The sequence below is a fragment of the Neophocaena asiaeorientalis genome, unplaced genomic scaffold (genome assembly GCF_003031525.2).
Source record: "Neophocaena asiaeorientalis asiaeorientalis breed wild unplaced genomic scaffold, Neophocaena_asiaeorientalis_V1.1 scaffold545, whole genome shotgun sequence".
NCBI lineage: Eukaryota > Metazoa > Chordata > Mammalia > Artiodactyla > Phocoenidae > Neophocaena > Neophocaena asiaeorientalis.
In genome coordinates this window covers 223680-237687 of record NW_020174638.1, presented here as the reverse complement: position 1 = coordinate 237687, position 14008 = coordinate 223680, and positions in this window count along the sequence as shown.

The following is a 14008-nucleotide window of genomic DNA, read 5'->3' as shown; positions in this document are numbered from 1 at the left end:
ACTTTTGTGAAGTTGCTGAGTTAGCTAGTGGGTAAAGAAATAAACTTCAGTGAGAAATCCAGTTAAAAATGCTGTTTTCTTATAGGAAATATATATAGTATGCAAGTGTACATTCAAGGTTATCCCCTGAACACAGAAAGGGCATTGGTAGCCAAGTCTTCATTCAGCTTGTTCTCCCCCAGAGAGGACTAAGCTACTATTTGAAAAGAAACGAAGACAAAAAAGTTGTGAAGTTGTAATCATCGCTGGATAGAAAGTGTTACTTAACCCAACAAACTAATAAAAAATAGTTACACGGCAAGCCTAATATACTTTATATATGTTCATACATAATATATTTAGGCTGTCAAATTAGCACAAGTATGTTTCACTATCTTTTCTAGGCTAATTTGTCTTGAGCTGTTGTCTGTTGACCAGTTTATAAACCTGTATCTTATACATCTTTCCAGTGCCAGGGCTCTGAAATTCATTAAAAAATCCATTAAACCCTGTGATTATTTGGAAAGAATTTACTTGAGGTAATGTCACTGTATTTGAGTTTTTAGAAAAGTATGAGTGAAACTCAGGTACAGTTGAATTTTAAATATGCAAGTTAGAAATGAAGTCTACTGAAAAACTTACATTTTGAGTCAGGTTTTGTGTCAGTGCTTTAGCAGTTTTTGAGAATGTGTTTGATATCACAGTGTTTGTAAAATCTATGACAAAGCATTTTCAAAACAACTTATACATGCTTTATATGACTATTCCTGATGTAAAGAAAATGCTTTACACTCTATATACAAAGATTGAAATCAACCTCTCTTCTTGTGCTTTAAGATGATTTGGGGATTAAACAAGAATATTGTCCAATCATCATCTTCATGCCATCACAAAGTCAACTCATAGCATCTTGGTCCACTCAGTATTTCTGTGAAAGCAATGTGAAATGAATTTTAGTCAGTATATGGTTTGGGGGAGTCATATGGCCTTTTAATATTTGTATATTTGGTATCATGGGTCAAGGAATATAATATATTTTGGAGCTCTGAAACATTGTAAGAAGTCAACCTTAAGTATCCTTCAGAGCAGCCAGAAGTTAATGATGGTACCAAGCAAAGTATTGTTGTTGGAGGAGGGTGAATTTGTTTTTTTAGGGGAACAATGAAACCAAGAACTAATAATTACAAAATTACAATAACTAATTTGTAAATAGTTTTTAGTTCTTAAAATTTAAAGTGTTTTTCGGTGTGAAAAGTTGAGTAAAACTATTTGCAACTGCTGTTAAGAAAAGAAAGAAGAGAAACTAGAAAGGAATTGAAACAGGCAGGGGCATAGTGATCTCATCATTTTCTGAAAATTGTACTGTTTTATATTGTATTACAATATCTGTGTGAATATCTTGAATTCTGTTACACATTCTGCCCTGTATTAAACATGTAAATTAATTGTTTGTCTGATTAGCGAATCTAACCACCCTAATGGAGAGGTATCCATATTTGAAGAACTGTGTAACTCAGTAACTGATTTTTTCTGATGTTGTAACTTAATAGAAGTGATTTGGGAGGAAGCATGGTATATGAGATGGTGTCTGTTCTTTCGTGCCAGCTTTGTATGATGTTTGTAAGATCATGTTATATGACATGAATAAATGGCTGCTTTTGACCAACCCATTTCAACTCAAAGTTTTCTTTAATGGATTAATGGATTCTCTTATTTCTTTCTAAGCTCTCGAGTTTCCTTAATAGATCATCTGGCATATATTAAGAAATATAAAGATTCAACACAAAGATCTTCCACATATCTTGTTGTAGTTTGCTTAATCCTCATAACACTCATCCAGGAAAGATATTATTCCTATTCAGAAGCAAACCTGAGACTCAAGGAGCTTTGGCAATTGACTCAAGTACACACGGATGGTATGTGAATAGATTTCATTGCATACCTCACTCTTCTCTCTATGATAGGCCACTCTCCTCTAGGGATCCTAATCAAATGGCTCTGCTAGATTCTTAAAATGTTTCATGCCCACATTCTTGGACTTCTCCTTTCTATATTGTGGTCACTTTTCCATATTTTATTTACCATTTTTTAAAAAACATCTTTATTGGAGTATAATTGCTTTACAATGGTGTGTTAGTTTACCATTTTCACCATTTTTCATCACAACTTTTAATTTATTCTTCCTTTTATTGTCTTTCATGATCTTTCTCACTTTAGTCTCTTTCATTACCTATTTTATATTACTGTCTTTTCTTTTTCATTTTTCCTATATCCATGCATTGGATAGATTTATTTAGTAAAATGGAGTTGAAGTGGAAGTCTTTATTTCTTCTTAAAGATGTAGGAAAAACAGACCCAGAACATCTGCAATGTTTCCATCAGACACCAGCTAAGGTAAATGGGAACTACGGGATCCACCACCAGGAGGATCAGCCGTTTTTTACAGCACAAATCTATATGGATGTGTCCTGTATTATCACACTTGGCAAAACAACCTTGCAAATAGTTGCAATCAAAATCTGCTGCCATTGTATTTTTGTTTTAAACCATATTAATTGTATTAAGACTGTGCACAGGTATGTTAAAAGAGTTGGTCATTACATTTAAGTGCTTAAATATATTTTAGACCTCCCTGCCAAAAGTAACCAGACACTAAAGGGATATTCTAAGGGAATTAGTTATTAAGGAAATGCTAATTAAAACCACAATGAGGTACCACTGCACACCTTATTACAATGGCTAAAATCAAAAAGTTTGAACATGACAAGTGTTGGTGATTTGGAGGAATACTCCTACACTGATCTACACTACTGGTGGGAATATAAAATGTATAGCTGCTTTGAGAAACAAGTAGTCAGTTTCTTAAAAAGTTAAATATACAACTACCAAATGACCCAATCATTCCACCTCTAGGTATTTACTTAAGAGAAAAGAAAGCATGCATTTGCACAAAGACTCATGCATTAATTTTCATAGAAGCTTTTTTCGTAGTAGCTAAACACTGGATTCAACCTAAATATTCAACAACAGGTGAATGGATAAATAAATTGTATTGTATACACAGAATAGAATACTACTTAACAATAAAAAATGAATAAACAATTGGTACATGCAACAACATATATACTTACAATAATTATGCTGAGTGAAGGAAGCTAGTTATTTTCCCCTGGAACCCCCAAAATGTAGAGTGTATAATGTATGATTTAATTTATCAGAAATGTTTGAAAATGCAAACTTATCTGTAGTGATAGTAAGCAGATCAGTGTTTGCTTGCGATTGGAGTAGGGTGAATGGACATGTGTGAGTGAGCGAGATTAAAAGGGAATTGTAGGAAATTGGAGGTGGAGGGGATGGATGTGTTCATTTTCTTGATTGTGATGATGTTTCCACAGGTATATTCATGTATCAAAATTTTTCAAATTGTGCACTTTAAGTGTGTACAGTTTATTATATGCAAATTATACCTCAATAAAGCTGTTAAGGAAAAAATGTATAAGATAGAAACTATTTATAACTTTTTTTAAGAAAAAGAAATAACAATACTAACATTATTACCAGCGATATTTTTCTGAAAATTCAAAAAAATTTACATGTGTTGGGAGCAGTTCTTTTTTTCTTAATGTACCTTTCCCCATGAATGTATAGTTGGATGACTGCTTTTTAAAGTCTTTTGTGATGGTTTCTGTGTAATTATACCACCAACTCATTCAAGTAAATTTTTTGATTGCTTCTATTTTTAAGAAATTGATTTTTGAATTTAATTTTGATTTATAGTTATATGAAATATTATATTTTATAAAAATAAATTTACAAAACAAAATATATTAAAAGAAGCCCATCTATTTCTACACTCAACTATTCCCTCCTCTCCCATACATAATAACATTTAAGTTTTGGGTTAATTCTTCTCATTTTTAATATAAACATATGTAGATATATTCACATTTTTCTGTGTATCAGATGAACAAAAGCATGCTATACAATATATCATGGATATCATTCTCCAGCTGCATATATAGTCCTTACTGATTTTTACAGCTCTATAGTACTCCTTTGCAGCATTACTTTTAAAATATTATTCAGGAAGAAGTATTTACTCTCCCATTGTAAGATAATGCCCTTATAAATAAGAAATGTGTGTTTTATTGATCTTTACATTTTCACTAGTAGCTAGGTTGTACATAGTAAACTCAATAAATATTTCTTTAACTAAATCAAACTTAATTGATGATTAGATGGGAAAGCATTGTGAAAACCACAATTGTTCAAGAATAGCAGTAGAAAAATTTGTTCCAAATATATAAAAGAATTTGTTGTTATATTGATGTATAGTAGTCCCCCTTCCCCAGGGAATAATTTCCAAGACACTCAGTGGATGACAAATCATATATATATACTATGTTTTTTTCCTATACATACTTACCTATGATAAAGTTTAACTTATAAATTAGGCATAGCACAAGATTAATAACAATAATTAATAATAAAATAAAACAATTATAACAATAATTGTAATAAAATTTATCTGTAGGTGGTCTCTCTCTCACTTGAATCATCTTATTTTACCATACTCACCCTTATTCTTGTGAGGATATGATAAAATACCTACATGATAAGATGAAGTGAGATGAATGACAGCTATTATTGACCTTCTGATGTTATGTCAGAAGGAAGATCACATGCTTTGAGTGATCCTGGATCACTGAGCTATGACAATGTCAATGGTTGGATGTCAGGAACAGAAGATGTCAAAAGTTGGGAATGCTGGGCAGGATGGAGCTTGATGGTGTGAGATTTCATCACATTACTCAGAACAGAGCAAAATTTAAAACTTATAAATTGTTTATTTCCGGAATTTTCCATTTAATATTTTCCGGCTGTGGTTGACTGAGGGTAACTGAAACCAAGGAAAGTGAAACTGAAGATAAGGAGAGGCTATTGTAACTCATACTATATTAGAAACTATAGAAGTCCAATGTGCTATACATATAATAGACATCCCAAACTTTTTCAAATTAGTTTTGGCGTGAACTGTTTCACTGTTTGTTTCTTAAAATTGGATATATACTCCAGCTTTTAGCATTAAGCTAGTACTAAAGTGATTCTGTATTCCTTGACAGGATGTCATCTGAGGTTAAGGAAAGATCATTTAAAAACAACTAAGAGAAATGCCTATTTAGTTCTTCTGTCCATTTTTGGATTGGGTTGTTTGTTTTGACGATATTCAGCTGAATGAGCTGTTTGTAAATTTTGGAGACTAATCCCTTGTTGGTCACATCATTTGGGAATATCTTCTCCCATTCTGTGGGTTGTCTTTTTGTTTTGTTTATGATTTCCTTTGCTGTGCAAAAACTTCTGGGTTTAATTAGGTCCCATTTGTTTTTTTGTTTCTGTCTTTATTTCCATTAGTCTGGAAGATGGATTGAAAAAGATCTTGCTGCGATTTCTGTCAGAGAGTGTTCTGCTTATGTTTTCCTCTAGGAGTTTTATAATATCTGGTCTTACATTTAGGTCTTTAATCCATTTTGAGCTTATTTTTGTGCATGGTGTTAAAGAATGTTCTAATTCATTTTTTTATATGTAGCTGTCCAGTTTTCCCAGCACCACTATTTGAAGACACTCTCTTTCCACCACTGTATAGTATTGCCTCATTTGTCATAGATTACTTGACCATAGGTGTGTGGGTTTATTTCTGGGCTTTCTATCCTGTGCCATTGATCTATGTGTCTATTTTTGTGCCAATATCTCATTGTTTTGATGACTGCAGCTTTGTAGTATAGTCTGAAGTGAGGGAGTATGATTCCTCCAGCTCTGTTTTTCTTACTCAAGATTACTTTGGCTATTCAGGGTCTTTTGTGTCTCCAAACAAATTAAAATTTTTTTTGTTCTAATTTTGTGAAAAATGCCATTGGTAATTTGATAGGGATAGCACTAAATCTGTAGATTGCCTTGGGTAATATAGTCATTTTGACAATACTCATTCTTCCAATCCAAGAGCATGGTGTATCTTTCCACCTGTTTGTGTCATCTTCCATTTCTTTCATCAGCATCTCATAGTTTTTGCAGTGCAGGTCTTTTGTCTCCTTAGGTAGGTGTTTTATCCTTTTTGATGTGATGGTAAATGAGATTGTTTCTTGAATTTCTCTTTCTGACCATTCAATGTTAAAGTATATAAATGCAACAGATTTCTGTGTATTGAGAAAGAAATATCGTATGATATCACTTGTATGTGAAATCTAAAAAGAAATGATACAAATGAAGTTTATTTACAAAATAGAAACACACTCACCAACTTAGAGAATTAACTTATGGTTACCAGGGGGGTTGGTGGGGGGATGCGAATAGTTAAGGATTTGGGGATTGACATGTACACACTGCTATATTTAAAATAAATAACCAGCAAGGACTCACTGTATAGCAGAGGGAACTCTGCTCAATAATATGTGACAACCTAAATAGGAAAATAATTTGAAAAAAAATAGATACATGTATATGTATAACTGAATCACTTTGTTGTACACCTGAAACTAATGCAACATTGTTAATCAACTATACTCCAATATAAAATAAAAAGTAAAAAAAATAAAAATAAAAGCAACTAAGATATAAATTTGACTTGAAAATTTACTGTGGATGACTAAATTTAACACTGAGGTCATATAGCACACATGAAATATGACCCACTGAAATGCTGAAGTTCATCTAAGCAAAAGATTTTTAAGAACATAGAATTACCAAGGGACCTATTTAGATGGCTGGCACAAAGTCATGTAGAGAGCAATTGGGAAATCACAGCAAGCAAGTAGATGTCCAGGCCTACACCTCAAATGTCCACATGGCTCAGGGAGAGAAGGCAAGAGCACAATGAAAGTGTTGCTTCAGTCTCTGTTGCATTCATAGGTCACTTATAATTTCAGCGGAAAATCCATAAAGACAAACGAAATAAGTTCTCAACCCCAAATTGATCCCCTGGCTTAGGTTGCTGATAATAGTGACGATGCTAGTGATGCTAGTGTTCTATTACCTTTAGTACTAACAACCATCACCTTGGAATTACTTGCCTAAAGTTTATATTCCCTCTTGATAGGGAAACCTCCTGTAATAGGCATTGCTGTATCCCCAGTATCTGTTCATGGTAGAAGGTAACTCAAACATTTATTGGATTGAAATTTAAAATTGAATAATATAATGCATTTTCTAACTGACATCATCTCATTTAATGTGCAGCACAACCCAAATTATAAGAAATATTCCTCTAGTTCTATGGATGATAAAGATAAATTTCAGATTTTTATCTCACTTAAAACCACACAATTGAAGATGGAATGGAATTTAGGGCCTTCTGAATATAAAGTCCCTACTGTGTGTATAGCATCACACTGACCTGATTTAAGCTGGCAGGGAACCATGTGCCTTGCTTCTTTCACTCCCAGTTCTTATAATAAGTCAGACCTCTAACAAATACTGGAAATACTAGGAAATTTTGGTTGAATTAACTCCTCAGGTTTGTTTTAGTTTTTCTTTTTTTTTTTTAACACAAATCATATAACAAGTAAATAGTAACAAAAATTTCCTCCTTGACCAAACTTTAATTAGGCTCCTATGAGCCCTCTTCTTTTCCAGGTCACAACCTTGGCCTGCCAAGGCCAGTTTTAGCAAAGAATCCTGCTAAGCTGATTTATCAAGAATCCTCCCCCACTCTTGATATCTGATCAAGTTTCTTATCCCCCAACCCACCCTTGATATCTAAGTCCTTGGCCTGCCTTTAAAAAAAATTCTGTTAAGCCAGTTAACCAAGAATCTCTCTACCCTTGATATCTAATGAAGTTCATTTTAGTGATATTCCATCCACTGACCCTTCCGTCTTCTGATTGATTATAAATCTCCAGTCGTCTTTGCCATATCGTGATTGAGTTCTTTCTATCCCTCTCCCCTATTGCAATAGTTTTGAATAAAGTCTTTCTTGCTATTTTTAACAATCATCAGATTGACTTTTATTTAATAATGTTAGAACCTGGAACTGAATATGTGTGAGTTTTCCACTAAAAGTTTTTAAGAACTACTGCCTACTTCTCTGAACCTTCATGTTTGAGAGTTTGATACAGAAATGCCAGCTTGGTGTCATCTTGAATACCAATCCAGTGGTCATGACTATATGGAAAATCATGTTGAGGTGGTTTATGAGGGTAAATCATGGCTTATAAGAAAACTGATGGACTTGATTATCTATGCACTGGGAACTATTTTCCCTAGCTTAAGGGAAATATTTTTATTTAGTCTCTGGTAAGTAAAATTCCATACTTCTTGATTTTGTGTTGGTAAAATGTGAATTGATTAAATTGCTTTATTAAGTCAACTTCTCTCTCACATAAGATGATATTTTCATTATCTCTCTGTGTTAATGGATTAAAAAAAATGTGTTTTATATTGTGTCCCTAGTTTGAATTTTGACTTCATCTCTTACCTAACCCTAACCCTAACCCTAACTTGTTTTGATGTATGAGGATTGTTTGTTATTAAATATTTCTGTATCAATTTCTTTCTCTAAAAAAAGGGCTGGTAATAATTCCTCCATAACGAAATGTCCAGATTGCATAGAAGGATAGTGGGGAGAGTGATCAATTTTGTGTGGTTATGTTTTTTCAGAAAATGTGTATTGAATTTTTTTGAATCCAAAAAAGCAAAAAATAAAATTTCAGTAATTTAAGCTTCAAGGTTTTAAAAATAGGTATTGATATCTCTTACTAATTTAACTGTTTCTAGAAAACAGAGAAAAAGTATTTTGAATTAGGAAAATTCCAAACCATTCATGATGGGGACATGGCATGAATGATGAGAAGATTAGATGGGGTACAGGGGACAAGTAGACAATACCAACTGTATGAAAAATGCTTTATTAAAAAAAAATAAAATTAGGGACTTCCCTGGTGGTGCAGTGGTTAAGGATCTGCCTGCCAATGCTGGGGACATGGATTCGAGCCCTGGCCCAGGAAGATATAACATGCTGCAGAGCAACTAAGCCCATGCTTCACAACTACTAAGCCTGTGCTCTACAGCCTATGAGCCACAACTACTGAGCTCGTATGCCACAACTACTGAAGCCCACATGCTTAGAGCCTGTGCTCTGAAACAAGAGAAGCCACTGCAATGAGAAGCTCATGCACCGCAACAAAGAGTAGCCCCCCTTGCTACAACTAGAGAAAGCCCGTGCACAGCAACGAAGACCCAACACAGCCAAAAATCAATCAATCAATCTTAAAAAATATAAAAATAAAAGATGAAATTAATTAAAAAATAAAATTAGAAAAACGTTTTGTTTAGGAGTAATTGAAACTACAATTGTATTTGGTTAACCTATTTTATTGCTATGCTATGCAGCTCTGCCTTCATTCATGCAAATTAATATACACATGCAAAATCCTGGGTGCTTTGCATACACCTAAGCATAAAACATGTTATTAAGGGCAAAAGTAAAAATTTCAACTTTATTAGGTTTCAAAAGCCGTAAAAGGAATTATACTAAGGCTAGAATATTTATAAAGGTGAACATTACTTAGTATCATTATATTAGCATATAATTTTATTAAAATAATTATAAATGAAACAAACAATGCAACTTAAAGAATTATACAGTGACAATACATAGATTTGCACTCTGAGGAATATATTTTAAAAGATGGATGGTATATTAGTTTGTTAGGACTGCTGTAATACATATCACAGCTTGGGTGCCTTAAACAAGAAATATTTATTTCTCCCATAATTTTGGAGGCTAGAGGTCCAAGATGAAGGTGTGTTCAGGGTTGGTTTCTTCTAAGGCCTCTCTCCTTGGCCTGTGAATGGCTGTCTTCTTCCAGTGTCCTCACCTGGTCTTCATTGTGTGCATTCTGCTTCCTCATCTCCTCTTGCAAGGACATTAGTCATATTGAATTATAAAACCATATAAGCTCACTTACCTTAATCATCTCTCTAAAGGTCCTATCTCCAAATATGGTCATATTCTGAGGTACTGGGGATTAGGGCTTCAGCATATGCATTTTGGGGAGGGGAGGCACAATTTAGTCATAATAGGTGGAGAGAAAATGAGAGAGAAAGAAATTTATTTCCCGAAATGCTTACTGAAAAGATATTTTATATTCAATAAAGAACTTTCAGATACCACATTAATACCAAGACATTTCTTACTCTATCTGTTCCTCCCTTTGATGTATGTGGGCAACAGTGTTTAGTTACTCCCAAAGCCAGACACAGCTACAGTCATGTTTGTCCAGAGAGAGAAAGTTGTAAACATCATAATCTCTTTCTGAAAACATATTTTGTGGGATGAAACTAGTAAGAAGTATTTCACTATTATCAGTATATATAATAAAAATTTTAGTAAAAGAAAAAAGAAAATGCATATATCATGCTAGTTGGCTTTTTCACTACTGAAATAACAAAAACTAGATATTCCAAGAACTATAGACCAGATTTTTGCTTGAAAGTGATAATGAATTTGCTATAAAATATGAAAAAATCATGTTCATAATTTGTTCATGTTAATTATCATAGAAATATGTCCACTGAAAAAATTATAAACCGGCAGTATGAAACAGAGCTGCATGGTGATAGGGTTGGCAGTTAGGATATCAAGGTTCCAACCTACACTTTACTCTTAACATGGGGAAATCAACTTTTTTTTAATATTTTAAGGTTCTATAATTCTGTACAACCCAGGATAACTTAGTTTTATTGTGATCTCATTTAGTCATTTACCAACTCTGGTCAATTCAATTTATCCACATTTTTCAGGAAGGATTATCTGGATCTAAAAGAAAGTAGAGAAATTTCAAGCAACAATGTTAAAACAAAGACATAATTTGGTCAATATGGATCTTATTTTTTCCTTCAGTACTAGTTCTTTCCCACATGCTTAATCATCACCCTCACACATGTCAGATGAGAAGTAGAAAAATCAGTTGACTTCTTCAGAGACTGACTTGGGGTCTCTGTGGCTGCCACGTTCCCTCAGTAGCTTCTTGCAAACTGATTGAGATCTATCTTCCCTGCAGGTAAAATAGATACTTTCTAAACACATTGGCAAAACAAGTTCTACAGAAATAGTGCCTTTCATTAAAGAGCCATCCAGCTGTAAATTCTTCTGTCTGTACTATTCATTCTTTAGGTCTCAATATTACCTCTTTGAAATGTCCACTTTGGAATATGCTGAGATATTACTTAACATTACTTAAGATGGTTAAGAGGTATACTACATTAATCTGTTAAAAACTGAGGTGAATGAGTGTAAACCAATCTTGTAACTTGGACAAGACAACCGTGGTTCTTATATGTGAGTGTAAGATGGCAAATAAAAAGGAAGGGTCCTCAAGAGAATGGTTGATTCTAAAGATAAACTTGATATTCTTCAAAATTACCCTGTAGGTTTAGCATTAGAATAGTTATAGAGTTGTGTTATTTCATTTTTTTGTGCCAGTCTCAGCCTATGGATAAAAAATGTTGTGGCTGGACCAACCCTGTAGTATTAAGAGATACAAACTACTATGTATAAAATAAATAGCCAACAAAGATATGCTGTATAGCACAGGGAACTATAGTTCTCACTGTTGTGGTCTCTCCCATTGCGGAGCACAGCCTCCAGACATGCAGGCTCAGCGGCCATGGCTCATGGGCCCAGCCACTCCACAGCATGTGGGATCTTCCCAGACAGAAGCACGAACCCATATCCCCTGCATCGGCAGGCGGACTCTTAACCACTGCACCACCAGGGAAGCCCTCTTGTAATAACTTTTAATGGAATATAATTTGTAAAATTACTGAATTGCTGTACTATACATCTGAAACTAACATTATATTGTAAATCAACTATATTCAATTAGTAAACAAACAAAAAACATAAGAGCAGGTATTTAAAGAATAGGAGGAGAAAAAATATGTGGCTCAAAATGTCAGTTATCAAAATCAAACAAGATCTCTAAAACAAGGAGGAAGTGGTATTGGGTAGCCTAGCTCTTTATCCAGTTGTGTGGCTGGTAAGGTGTTTATTGAAGTGGATGCCTCAGCATTTACATTACAAAAGAAAAAGCCAACTGCCAGAGCTTACACTACACCAATAGAAATACCAATTAGAAAATTTTGAACAAAACAAAGTTTTGTGCATCAAGTTATATTTGATACTGACTTGAATCCACAGAGCTGTTTATAAAAAGGAATAAAAAATTTTAAATATGCAATACTTATTTGATAGATTTGGAGCAAGAAGTCTTAAGATAGAACATCTTAAAGTAGAAACTGGGGACCTTGAGTTTTTAGAAAGGTAGATTAACAAACTCTACTCCTGAACTTTCTGTCTCAGTACACTTCTGGAAAGACTATACTATGTTTCAAAAACAAACATACAAATAAACAACAAACCCAAATCAAAATGAAACTTCAGCAGGCAGTTCTTATTGTCAGCAACTTTTAGGCACCATTGATTTAGAGTTTATAAAGTACTTTGACATACTTTAACTCATCAAATCTTCAAGAAGGCCATGTGAATTATTTAAGAAAGATATTTTTGAGTCCATTTTACAGATAAGGACACTGAGGATCAGAGATACCATATAACTTGTTCAAAGATTTGAGCCTGTCTTTTATTTTTAAATTTCATATTCATTCCTCAATAGCATGCTATAAAAAATATATTTTAAAGTATATTCTTTTGAGATGTGAAGAATATTTTTTTCGTTTTCTGAAGATTAAAGGTTTTTGTTTTTTTCTTTTTTTTTTTTCATTTGGCATTTCTTTCTGTCCATGTTACAAAGGAACTCCCTTGTATGTTAAAGTGGCATCTCAAATTTAGCACACCCAAAACAGAATTAACAATGAAACAGATTGGTTTAAGATGGTGGAATAGAAGGATGGGCTCTCATTCCCTCTTGTGAGAGCACTGGAATCACAACTAACTGCTGAACAATCATTGACAGGAAGACACTGAAACTCACCAAAAAACATATCCCACATGCAAAGACAAATGAAAAGTCACAATGAGATTGTAGGAGGGGTGCAATCACAATAAAATCAAAGCCCATAACAGCTGGGTGGGTGACTCACAAACTAGAGAACACTTATACCACAGAAGTCCACCCACTGGAGTGAAAGTTCTGAGCCCCATGTCAGGCTTCCCAACCTGGGGTCCAGCAACTGGAGAAGAAATTCCTAGAGATCCGACTTTGAAGGCTAGTGAGATTAGATTGCAAGACTTCGACAGGACTGGGTGAAACAGAGACTCCACTCTTCTAGGGCACACACAAAATAGTGTGTGCATCGGGACCCAGGGGAAGGAACAGTGATCCCATAGGAGACTGAACCAGACCTACCTGCTAGTGTTGGAGGGTCTCCTGCAGAGGCAGGGGGTGGCTGTGTCTCACTGTGAGGACAAGGACACTGGCAGAAGAAATTCTTGGAAGTACCCCTTGGCATGAGCCCTCCCAGAGCCTGCCGTTAACTCCACCAAAGAACCCAGGTAGGCTCCAGTGTTGGGTCGCCTCAGGCCATACAACCAACAGAGAGGGGACCCAGCCCCACCCATCAGCAGACAAGTGAAATAAAGTTTTACTGAACTCTTCCCTCAAGAGCAACAGCCAGCTCTACCTACCATCATTCCCTCCCATCAGGAAACTTGAACAAGCCTCTTAGATAGCCTCAACCATCAGAAGCAAGAAGAATTACAATCCTGCAGCCTATGGAGCAAAAACCACATTCACAGAAAGATAGACAAGATGAAAAGGCAGAGGGCTATGCACCAGATGAAGGAATATTAAACAGCTTCATTAAACAGCTAAGTGAAGTGGAGAGAGGCAATCTTCCAGAAAAAGAATTCAGAATAATGATAGTGAAGATGATCCAAGATCTAGGAAAAAGAATGGAGGCAAAGATCGAGAAGATGCAAGAAATGTTTAACAAAGATCTAGAAGAATTAAAGAACAAACAAACAGAGATGAACAATACAGTAACTGAAATGAACGCTACACTAGAAGGAATCAAT